This window comes from Hippopotamus amphibius, chromosome 1 (genome assembly GCF_030028045.1).
Source record: "Hippopotamus amphibius kiboko isolate mHipAmp2 chromosome 1, mHipAmp2.hap2, whole genome shotgun sequence".
Taxonomy (NCBI): Eukaryota; Metazoa; Chordata; class Mammalia; order Artiodactyla; family Hippopotamidae; genus Hippopotamus; species Hippopotamus amphibius.
Window position 1 is genome coordinate 28,343,693 of NC_080186.1, and position 10,687 is coordinate 28,354,379.

Here is a 10,687-nt window from a genome sequence, read left to right on the forward strand (position 1 = left end):
GTCCCACTCAAAGAATTATCCAAAGGCCAAGGCACTCCCACTGAGCCAGCAACCCTCCCTGCACACATGCACAGCCCTTTCCTTAAGTCCTGCTTCAACACTCTTGCTGTGGGGTTCAAGGCAGACCTGGGTGAGACCTGGGCGGTTGAGTGTTTAGTTGAAAGAGTAGGGTCTTTGCTCCATCGCAAGCTGTTCAACTTTGTGCAGGTCACTTAACCTCTCTGAGTGTCTATTTCCTCTTCTGTAAAAAGGCACACCATTGCTTACCTCCCAGTGTAGTCGTGAGAAAGCAATGAGAAAATAGAGGGAAGGATTCTATAAACTATAAAACTCTGATCAAATAAAAGGGGATATTACCACAAAGGAGAGCAGAGCTGCTGGTTTAGTAAGGGACTCCTGAGGGTAATTGCCCTCCTCTGGGTGAAGTTCACAACGCATGGTGACCCTAGTCATTCTTGCCTCATTGAGTGAAGTACTCAAATAAGTCCCAAGGTTAGTTAATGCTGCTTGACCTTGACTGTAGCTTCTCCATGAAAAATGGAGTTGGTCGCACCTACTCTGCAGCCACATAACAGAACCGGAAGTGATTTGAAGAATATTAAATATCATGAAGAAACAAGGGACTAGAAGACTCCATAAGGTAATTTGCCATTTCCAGATGAGCCAGCAACATCTCCCTTCTCATCTCCCTGCCTGTCTCCTCATCTGTTAGATGAGCACGTAGCCTTCTGACTCCCCACTCCCAAAATGCACATGTGCATGAACAAATGCACACACGCAAAGTAGAACATGTCAGTAGTAATTAGGGGAGGATCTGACTGTCTCATAGAAAAGAAGTTTCATTATGGAGATCAAGGTGGTGATTGTACCTGGTGATTGCGGGAGGGGAGGTCAGGAAATCAACCTAGAAGATTCTGCTCCTATCTGGGTGAGTTTTAGGAGTAGGAATGAATTCAGGGCTGAGGGGGTTTGTGAGTCCTGGGAAGCTGTATGAGGATTTCAGCCAATCTAGGCACAGGAAGAGGAAGAGGTAGGACCTTCCCATCCCTCCGTTTTCCCATAAGAAGGAGGAAACAGGCATCTGGAACATTAACTGTAAAGCTGTAGCATGAAGCAGACACCTGCTGTCATGTCTCCCTCCCCTTTCCACCTCTTGCTTGGTTCCACTGAACTTAGTCCCAGGGATGCTCCCTAATTTAGAGAATCCTTTCTGGATACAGTGAGCCTTTTTTTCCCAGGCAAGGAGTCTGTAACCTTGTTTCTTTCTGGTTGGCTTTCAAGGGGGAATGTGAGAATAGAGAACACTGTGTCTGTCCTACCAGAAATGGAAGCCACCTAAAGAAACTTTAGTTTATTCACCTATAAAGTAGGATAATAAAATAGGGTGAAATGGCACACAGGAAGGCTTGCTACAGCTTGGTCCTTCTTTTCTCACTGGTGTCCCTTCGCTGCTCTTCAGCTCTACCTTGTTGCCCTCTGCTTGTCCATCCTCTTTCCCAGTCCCCATTCCCATCTCATCTCCTTCCCATGCTGTCCCAGAGCACCGTCATTCACAACCATTCCATTTTTAGGACCTCCCATGGAAAGTAATCCCAACCTTGTTAATACAAGCAACGCTTACTTTTCTTTTTCTTAAATTATTAATAATCACAAACAATAAAGATTGACATTTCAGTAGCCTCCATTAAAATTAGTTTCAGGGGGAGTCGAGGGAGGGAGGGAATACGGGGATATGTGTATAAAAACAGATGATTGAACTTGGTGTACCCCCCAAAAAATAATAAATAAATAAAATTAATAAAAAAAATTAGTTTCAGAACAGCACAAAAATGTCACTGTTTAGAAAACAAATGGTCAATTACTAAAATTAAAATATTTTCTTCTAGAAGGGGTAAAAAATAACAGCAAGGCAAATTAACAAAACAACAACAACACATTGGGCTGTAAAATATTTTGCAATTTACAACGCAATTTCAAGAGCATTATTTAATACTCACAGCAATCCTGTAAAGTGGATGGTACTTGCTTCCTTTTTTTAAAAAAAAAAAATTTATTTATTTGGCTGTGTTGGGTCTTAGTTGTGGCACGCGGGATCTTTCGTTGCAGTGCACAGGCTCTTCACTGTGGTGCCCACGCGGGCTTCTCTCTAGTTATGGTGCGGGCTCTAGAGCGCAAGGGCTTAGTTGCCCCTCGGCATGTGGGATCTTAGTTCCCCAACCAGGGATCGAACCCGCATTCCCTGCACTGGAAGGCGGATTCTTAACCACTGGACCGCTAGGGAATTCCAGTACTTGCTTTCTTACCCCTTTCAAACAGATGAGAAAACTAAGGCTCCAAAAATTTAAGTGAATTTATCTCTTGTTCAAAGGCTAGTGAACTTGAAAACAGACCCTAAAGCCAGTTTTCTAAGGGGTACAAGGAAGAGAATAGGAATGGGGAAGATTCAAAGGTTGGGTGGCGGGGGGTGATGAATGAGGATGAAATTGGGCATGGAGTAAGTGGAATGCAAATAACATGTGCAGGACAGGATGGGAATGGGAATGAGATTGGGATGGGGATAGGGTAGGAGGGAATGAAGATGGTTATGAAGGTAGGTAGGGAATAGTTGTGGGGCAGTGTGGAGTTTGAGGTGGTGAGAGCACTGATTCTGCAGCCAGACTGCCTGGGTTTGAATCCTGACTCCGCCTCCTACCAACTATGTGAATTTAGGCAAGTTGCTCAACACCCCTGGGCCTCAGTTTCTTCATCCACAACATGAGGACGACAATAGTATCTTTCTCCTAGGGATTAGATGAGTTAACACAGGTAAAGCACCAAGAACAGCGCCTGTCCTGACACAAAGTTAGCCCTCTAAGACGAGACTCTTCTACTCCCCTCTGCCTTCTCCTCTTCCTTCTTCTTCTTTCTCTTATTGCTGTTGTTGTTAGGAAGATGCTTTGGGGTGAAATAGAGAAGTGAGCTGGGAAAGATGGTGCTGAGAATGGGGAGAGGATGAGCTGGCTACAGGGATAGGAATAACACACAGATGCGGATAGGAATAAAACTGGGGGAGAGGAATGGAGTATGGCATTGAAACCCACCAAACCCAGCAGAGAAAAGAAGCTTTGAACTTCTTCGCAGGGGTTTGGACACAGACATATACATCTGTGTACACCTGCATGTTTTGGATTGAGCCTATGTTGCTGGGTTTCTAAAGCCAAGTTTCGTTGATATTAAGCAGGGAGGGTCTTCTGAGGGAGCACTGCTGGCTCCCATAATGAAGCCCAATGGCCTGGTGAGGAAGCCCTTTCTTCAGAGGACTGGTTTCTGGGGTCCCCAGTCTGTACCCATTACTACCCCATATACTCCCAAACTGTGGAGGTTCTGGGTATACCTGATGACAGAGGCTTGTGTGGCTCACTGACAAGCGGGATACTTTACTGACTTTATCATACTGCCCAGCATCCCAGGAAGTGATGTGATGTCTCGGGCCAGTCTCATGAGAGCAAGCATTCATAACAGTTGTACAGGTAAAGCCTCGCTCCTCATTGCAGTTGCCGGCTCAGAGAGACTCCTCTGTCTCTGGGACAGTGTCCTGCTTCTGCGCTCTCTGAGGCTCCTGGTTCCTGGATCCCCAGGGCAAGTCGTCTTCACGGTTCCTAGGATGCTGTTTACCTGCTTTTACTCATCCTCCAGGTCACATCGTCCACATCAGCTCCTTTGTGAACGCTATCCTTTTTTTTTTTTTTTTTTTTTTGGTCTTTCTTTTCTTTCGGCTTCCCCGAGTGGCTTGCCGGATCTTAGAATCTTAGTTCTCCGACCAAGGATTGAACCTGTGCCTTCAACAGTGAAAGAGCAGAGACCTAATCACCGGACTGCCAGGGAATTTCCTGTGAATGCTTTCCTGATCATTCCCTTTGAACCTGGAAATCTTTTACTTCCCTCCTATTGGAACATACTTTAGAAAGTGCTTCCATAGTACCACGGACAGACTTGTATTAGCACTTGCACACTGCATTCTTATTACCCATGTCTGGGTCTCAGGAATTGACCGTGAAGTTCTGGTGGGCTGGGAGTCTGTCTGATTCATCTGGCTCCCCACTGCCTACCAGAGGGGCTGGCACATGATAGATAGTAATAAATACTTGTGGCATACAGGAATTTTCTGTCTGTGACTAAGACAGGGACTTGAGAGCACCTTGGAAGCAAGTTCCTGGGAGGAGGTGTTTGGTGACAATGGTGACAGGAACAGTGTGACACAGACATGCTTGCAGACTGTGGGGTTCTGAGCCCTCTGGGGATGTGGTCCATCCTGAGAGATCTGGGACAGAGACAATGGTGTCCAGCAGCCCTGAGGAGTCACACACCTGGAGTGGCCTCTGTAGCCACAAAGGCCTGAGGGAGCCCAAGGAAGGGCAGGGCTTCATCAGCCAGGGAGGAGCCCTGCTGTCCTGCATGTGGCAGGCATAGTGTGGGCGAGGCTGGGCCACCATGCACTGTCTCTGGAGGGTCTGGCTTGCCACTGCCCTGTAGTTCCCCGGACCTTGGGGCTCTGAAGGATGGTTCTGTGAGGAACAAGGCTACTCAGAGATCTCATGGGAAGAATCTCCATGAAGGCTCTTGAGAATGGTCTTTGTGCACTAGACAGTAACTTAAGAATGACAGACCCTGCGGAAAGATCAGGCCAGTGGGGATGTAGGAAGCAGTCAGAGAAGTCTAAAGCAGTGTGGTGAATGGAAGGGAGGGACCCAGACTGGGAGCCCTTCAATTGTCTGAGTGAGAGATGCCAGTGGCCTGAACCAAAGTGGGGAAGCTTGAGTGGACAGGAAGGCATGGGCTGGAGAAGTGCTTGGGAGGCAGAAGGGACAGGACCTGGTGACAGGTGTGAGGAGTGACTAGGAGGGCCAAAGCTCGCACTCCAGATGACTGAGTGGGGTGTGCAGGTTTGTGGGTGAGGAGATGAGCTCAGTTTGGGACATGGGAGGTTTGAGGTGCTGTGGATCATCTGGGTGGAGCTGTCCAGTGGGCAGCTGGAGGCAGAGGCCCTGCTGGAGTCCAAAGGATGGGCAGGGGCCAAGGCACAGAGTGGAGGGGACCCAGGGAGGAGTAGAGAGAGGAGGTCCCAGGACAGCCCAGGGCAACATCAAGGTCTAGAGAGTTCCTTGCCCTGAGAGCTGTCTGAACACTGAACGTTGGGGACTGGCCAGAGGAGTCCAAGAAGCATGAGTAACAACCCGGGTCCCCTCCAGCCCGCTAACTTGCACCCCCTCATACGTGTCCACTCACGGCTCCAGTCCCCACATCTATGCTCTCACTTGCTGGCCCACATCAGTCGTACACCCTTACGTTGGCAGAGGGCGCTCCCCGCAGACCTCTCTCTCTCCCTCCCTCCCCTCCACAGTCCCGCGCCTCTCTGCAGACCCTGGGGTTAATCCACCCACTCCCCCAGATTAGAGGCACTGACCCTTTTGTGCGGTCCAAGTGCCCGAGGCGAGAGCCTTGGGAGGCTTGCTGCCATCCGGGCAGCTGAGTTGGGGAGGACGGAGAGGGGGGCGGGGGGAGGAGACACAAAAGGGGGGTTGGGATGCCGGCTGCAGCTGTCCGGCCGGGGGCCGGGACAAAGGGCCTGTTGGCGGGCCCGCTTGGGCCGTTTTCATGCTTGTTGGGATTAGGCGCCGGAAACCTCGCTCGCAGTCGTGCGGATCAGCAGTCCCGTGCGCGCCGGCGCGTGGGGAGGGCTCGGCTCCGCCCGCCGCCCGCTTTGTGCTCAGCCCCCGGCTCAAGGCGGCGCCGGGGTCCGGGGAGGCCGCGCCTTTGTCTGTGCCTTTCGGGGGACGAGCCCCGCCCGGGGACCGCTGGACACCAGCTGAACGCCGGCCTGCTGCCCTCTCCTTCCTCCCCAGCGCGGAGCACTAGAGCGCCACCTTGCACCCCATTATGGGGCAAGGTCACGGCCCCCCATGCCCCGAGCCCCTCGGACTGCTCCCATCCCACGGCCCGAGCCCTCTTGCATCCCCAGTGTGTGTGTGTGGGGGGGGGGGTACAGGTCCTCGGGGGGTCTAGTCCCTCCCCCGGCCCTGACCTTGGTACGAGGAGCCCTTTTCCGTGAGCCACCTCCCTCCTCCCGCCGACCAGTCCCACAACCAGCCGAATCTCTTCTCAAATCTACTGGTGATAAAAGAGAATGGAGCAATTAAAGGGTCGACTGCCTCTGAGCCTAGGGCTTCCGGGGGAGGAGCCGGGAAGGGTAAGGTTTGGCTAGGGAAGACTTCAGGCCTGGACCGAGGAGCAGACACATTTCTGGCTGTCCCGCGCTGGAGCTGGGAGAGTCTCGGGGGTCTGCTGGTGTGTGGAAACCTACCCCCTCCCCCGGGCTGGGTGCAGTTTTATTTCTGAAAGGGTGGGGGAAGGAGGAGGAAGCACGCGTGTGGGTCTGTGTCTAGGGGAGAGAGGGAGAGAGAGAGAAAGAGTGTGCGCGCGCGCCTGCTTAAGGCATAGGCGAGGGGTCTGGTGCCCCTGTGTCTGTGTGCCTGGTGGGTGTGGGCATATACATGAGTGTGGATTTGAGGTCTGGTTTGGAACACCCCCATCTCATGCTCCTCACCACCAGCATTCCCATTAAAGTCATAGGTCTGGGAGTTAAGGCCCTTTAGCAATGATTTTTTTTAATTATACCAATTGCATTTATTATTTATTTATTTATTTATAGCTGTGTTTGGTCTTCGTTGCTGCAGGCGAGCTTTCTCTAGTTGTGGAGAGCTGGGGCTACTCATCGTTGGGCTGCGCGGGCTTCTCATTGTCGTGGCTTCTCTTGTTGTGGAGCGCCGGCTATAGGGTGCGCAGGCTTCAGTAGTTGTGGCACGCGGGCTCAGTAGCTGTGGCTCTCAGGCTCTAGAGCACAAGCTGTAGAGCGCAGCCTCAGTAGTTGTGGCACACAGGCTTAGTTGCTCTGAGGCATGTGGGATCTTCCTGGACCAAGGATCGAACCCGTGTCCCCTGCATTGGCAGGCGAATTCTTAACCACTGCACCATCAGGGTAGGCCAGCAATGATTTAATATACAGCACAACTGCCCAGCTGCATCTCCTAGCTCTGATGGCCTCCCCATCCTCTCCTAGTCGGATAGTAATGGCTAACATTTATGGACTCCTTCCTATGTGCCAGGCTCATCTCTAAGCCCTTTACATGTGTAGACTTATTGAACTCTCACATGATACTAAGAGAGAAGCACTAATTGCCCCATTTCACGGTTGAGAAAAGTGAGGCTCCACTAGTAAGTGGAGGATCCATGACATCTGGGTCCAGTCTGCACTAGGAATCACTATCTTCTGTTGCTTCAACTTCTACTCATTCTCTAGGCTCTTCTTCCTCTAGGAAGTCTTCCTTGATCAAGTGTTCAGAGATCTCATTGCTTCCCTGTTCCTGTTACCTGTTCATGCTATGATTAGGAGGAAACACTAACACTTGGTTTGGGCTGAGGCCTGTAGGAAACAGAGGCTGGCAGACATGTCACAGGCTGCCATCAGGGGCCATCAATCACCTTAATGATAGCCACTACAGACCTTCCTCCACTTATAATGGGGTTCCATCTCAATAAACCCATTGTAAATTGAAGGTATTGTGAGTAAAAAATGCATTTAGTACACCTAACCTACTGAACATCATAGCTTAGCCTAGCCTACATTAAACATGCTCAAAGCACTTACATTAGCCTATGGTTGGGCAAAATCATCTAACATAAAGACTGTTTTATAATAAACTGTTGAATATCTCATATGATTTATTGAATACTATACTGAAAGTGAAAAACAGAATGGTTGTGTGGGTGCAGGATGGTTGTAAGAATATTGGTTGTTTACCTTGGTGATGGTGTAGCTGACTGGGAGCGGCCACTGCCTGGCATCCCAAGGTATTGAGAGACTGACTATTGTACTGCATATCACTAGCCTGGAAAAAGATTAAAATTCAAAATTCAAAGTAGATTTCTACTGAATGCTTATCACATCTGCACCATCAAAAAATGAAGTCAAAAAATCATAAATTGAATCATCGTAAGTCGGGCACCGTCTATACACAGAGCCCTGATATGATATGCCAAGCCTAGGGCTTGGGAGCCCACTACATTCTGCAGCCTCCTTATCCCCTAACTCCTTACACTCCTCCTCATTCCCAGTTCACTCCCTGCCTCCCTGCAGCCCAGGTTTTAATCCCATCCCCTCTGACCATGCTTGATGGGGAAGACCTATTTGGGTCCCTGAAGAGAAAGTTTCCATGGACCCAGACCTTTCTTCTCCCCAGAGGACCCAGCCCTGCACTACCTCCCTGCCAACCCCTTCCACGCTTCAGTCCTGTCCCTCAGGCCTGCTCAGGCCTCTGCTGTGTGCTTTGCCTCGTAGGTCTCTGGATCTCAGCCCCAACCTCATCCCTCATTCCTCCTACTAAGCAAGTCTCCTCAGGTAGGACGAGAAACCTGAGTTAGACTTCCCTGCTCCTGGTCGTGGGGTATCACTCTGGCAGGAAGGGGAAGGTGGCTCACTGGCTTAAACCCCTCCCTAGTGCATGAACCTTCCCCACTTTTCTCACTGTCCCACGGACTAAGAAATCCCCACTCAGTGACTTTAAAACAACCTCCCAAGCATGAAAGTCTCAGGCATAGGCCTTCACAGAGGGCAGCCCCAGCTTCCCCTCTCCTTGGCTGAGTGGCTAGTGCATTAGTCTTTTGGATGCAAGTCTTATCTGCCTGCACAGGCAAGACCTGCTCAAGAGCAGGGCTGGCACAGTATGCCCTCGTACAGGGGGCCTTGATTGTTTTAATGCATATAAAGCATCTTCAGACCCATTTCCTCATTCAGTCTGTACAGTTGCCACAGGGAAAGAAATGGAGGCAGTCTAGACCAGGGATTGGTTTCATGGAAGAAAATTTTTCCACAGACCGGAGCAGTGACAAGGTTGGGGGCGGGGGAATGGCTCAGGCAGTATTTCAAGCGATGGGGAGCAGCAGATGAAACTTTGCTAGTGGTGTGGTATCGGTCCTCAGCCTGGGGGTTGGGGACCCTTGATCTAGACAGTCTCTGGACCAGGTCTTCCCCACACAGGTACAGCAGTAGCCTCAGAGTTTCCCACTATCAGGCCTCATGGCCAGCGTGCCTGATGGGTAACAGCAATTCTTGGCTGGGTGGGCTTATCCCCTGGGGTCCTGCCTCAGCATCCCTGCCCCAGACTCTGCTGGCCTGGCTCTGACTCTGACTCCCTGCTCTTGTCAAGCTCCTTCCCTAACCCACCACCACACCAGGGGCTGGGTCTGTCCCTGAACCCAGGATTGGAAGGGCTCCTGTAAACAATTCACCGCACTGCTTCCTTGGTCTGACTTTCATCTTTTTCTCAGCTCAGAAAGCTCTTTTATGGAGAGGAATATAGGCAGCTTTATTTTTTAAAAGTCTTTTTTGAAAAGATGTCTTTCAAATTTTAGATTCAGACTCCTTAAGGGAAAATTTGATTGTTTTTCTATAAAAAGGTGTGTGCATCACAAAAGCACTATCTATAGTAATAATTATAATTCTCATTAATGTGAGAGTTTACTATGTGCCAGGCACAGTATTTTGCATATTAGATGTTCATTTAACCCTTGCAACAACCCTGTGAGGTAGTTACTGCTATTATCTCCATTTTAAGATGAGGAAACGGTAACAGAGAAACAGAGGAGTTAATTGATTTGCCCAAGGTCACAGAGACAGAAAGCAATGAGGCCAACATCCAAATCCAGGGGTCTGGCTTCCGAGCCTGTGCTCTTAACCACTGGTTTTACCCTGGAGAGCCCTCACACATTCAGGAAAGGGGCCTTTTCTGAAAATGCACCCTCTTGTGCTCTGAGGGCTTGATGTTGTCTTGTTGGAAATCCTTACAGTTGAAGTTATTCAAATTTAGCTATAGCCCTTTGCTAGAATAACACCTCAATAAATGGAATTTGTTAAAACTGGTCCAGTATCGTTTCTGTTTAAATGTAAGATGTCGAGATAACAGGATTATTAATGTCCTGGGTCACTGACTGTTTCAGTGAGAAGCATATTTTGTGAGGTTTAAACTGTATATACCTTGTGGGGGAGGGGTAAAAGGGAATATTAGATTTCTCTGAAATGTTTCAATTTTTATAAGTAGAATATAATTTTTATTGGTATAATTAAAAATAATCGATAAAATATGACTTTGATCAATCAAAATATGCCTTCTGTAGCAGGCAGCCTCTAAGATGGCCCCGATGGTCCCCTCCTGCTGGTACTCAGAACCTTGTGTGATATTCTCTCTTTAAGTAATTTATTTTTAACCAATAAAATATGGCAACATTGAGGAATACCACTTTTTAAAAATATATTGATTGATTGATTGATTGTGCTGCATTGGGTCTTCGTTGCTGCGCATAGGCTTTCTCTAGTTGCAGTGAGTAGGCTTCATTGCGGTGCCCGGGCTTATTGCGGTGGCTTCTCTTGCTGTGGAGCATGGGCTCTACGTGTGCGGGCTTCCATAGTTGTGGCGCTTGGGCTTAGTTGCTCTGAGGCATGTGGGATCTTGCTGGCCCAGGGATTGAACCTGTGTGCCCTGCATTGGCAGGTGGATTCTTAACCACGGCACCACCAGGGAAGTCCTGAGGAATGTCACTTCTGTGACTAGGTTGCAGAAAATCGTGACTTCTGTCTTGTTAGTACTCTATCACT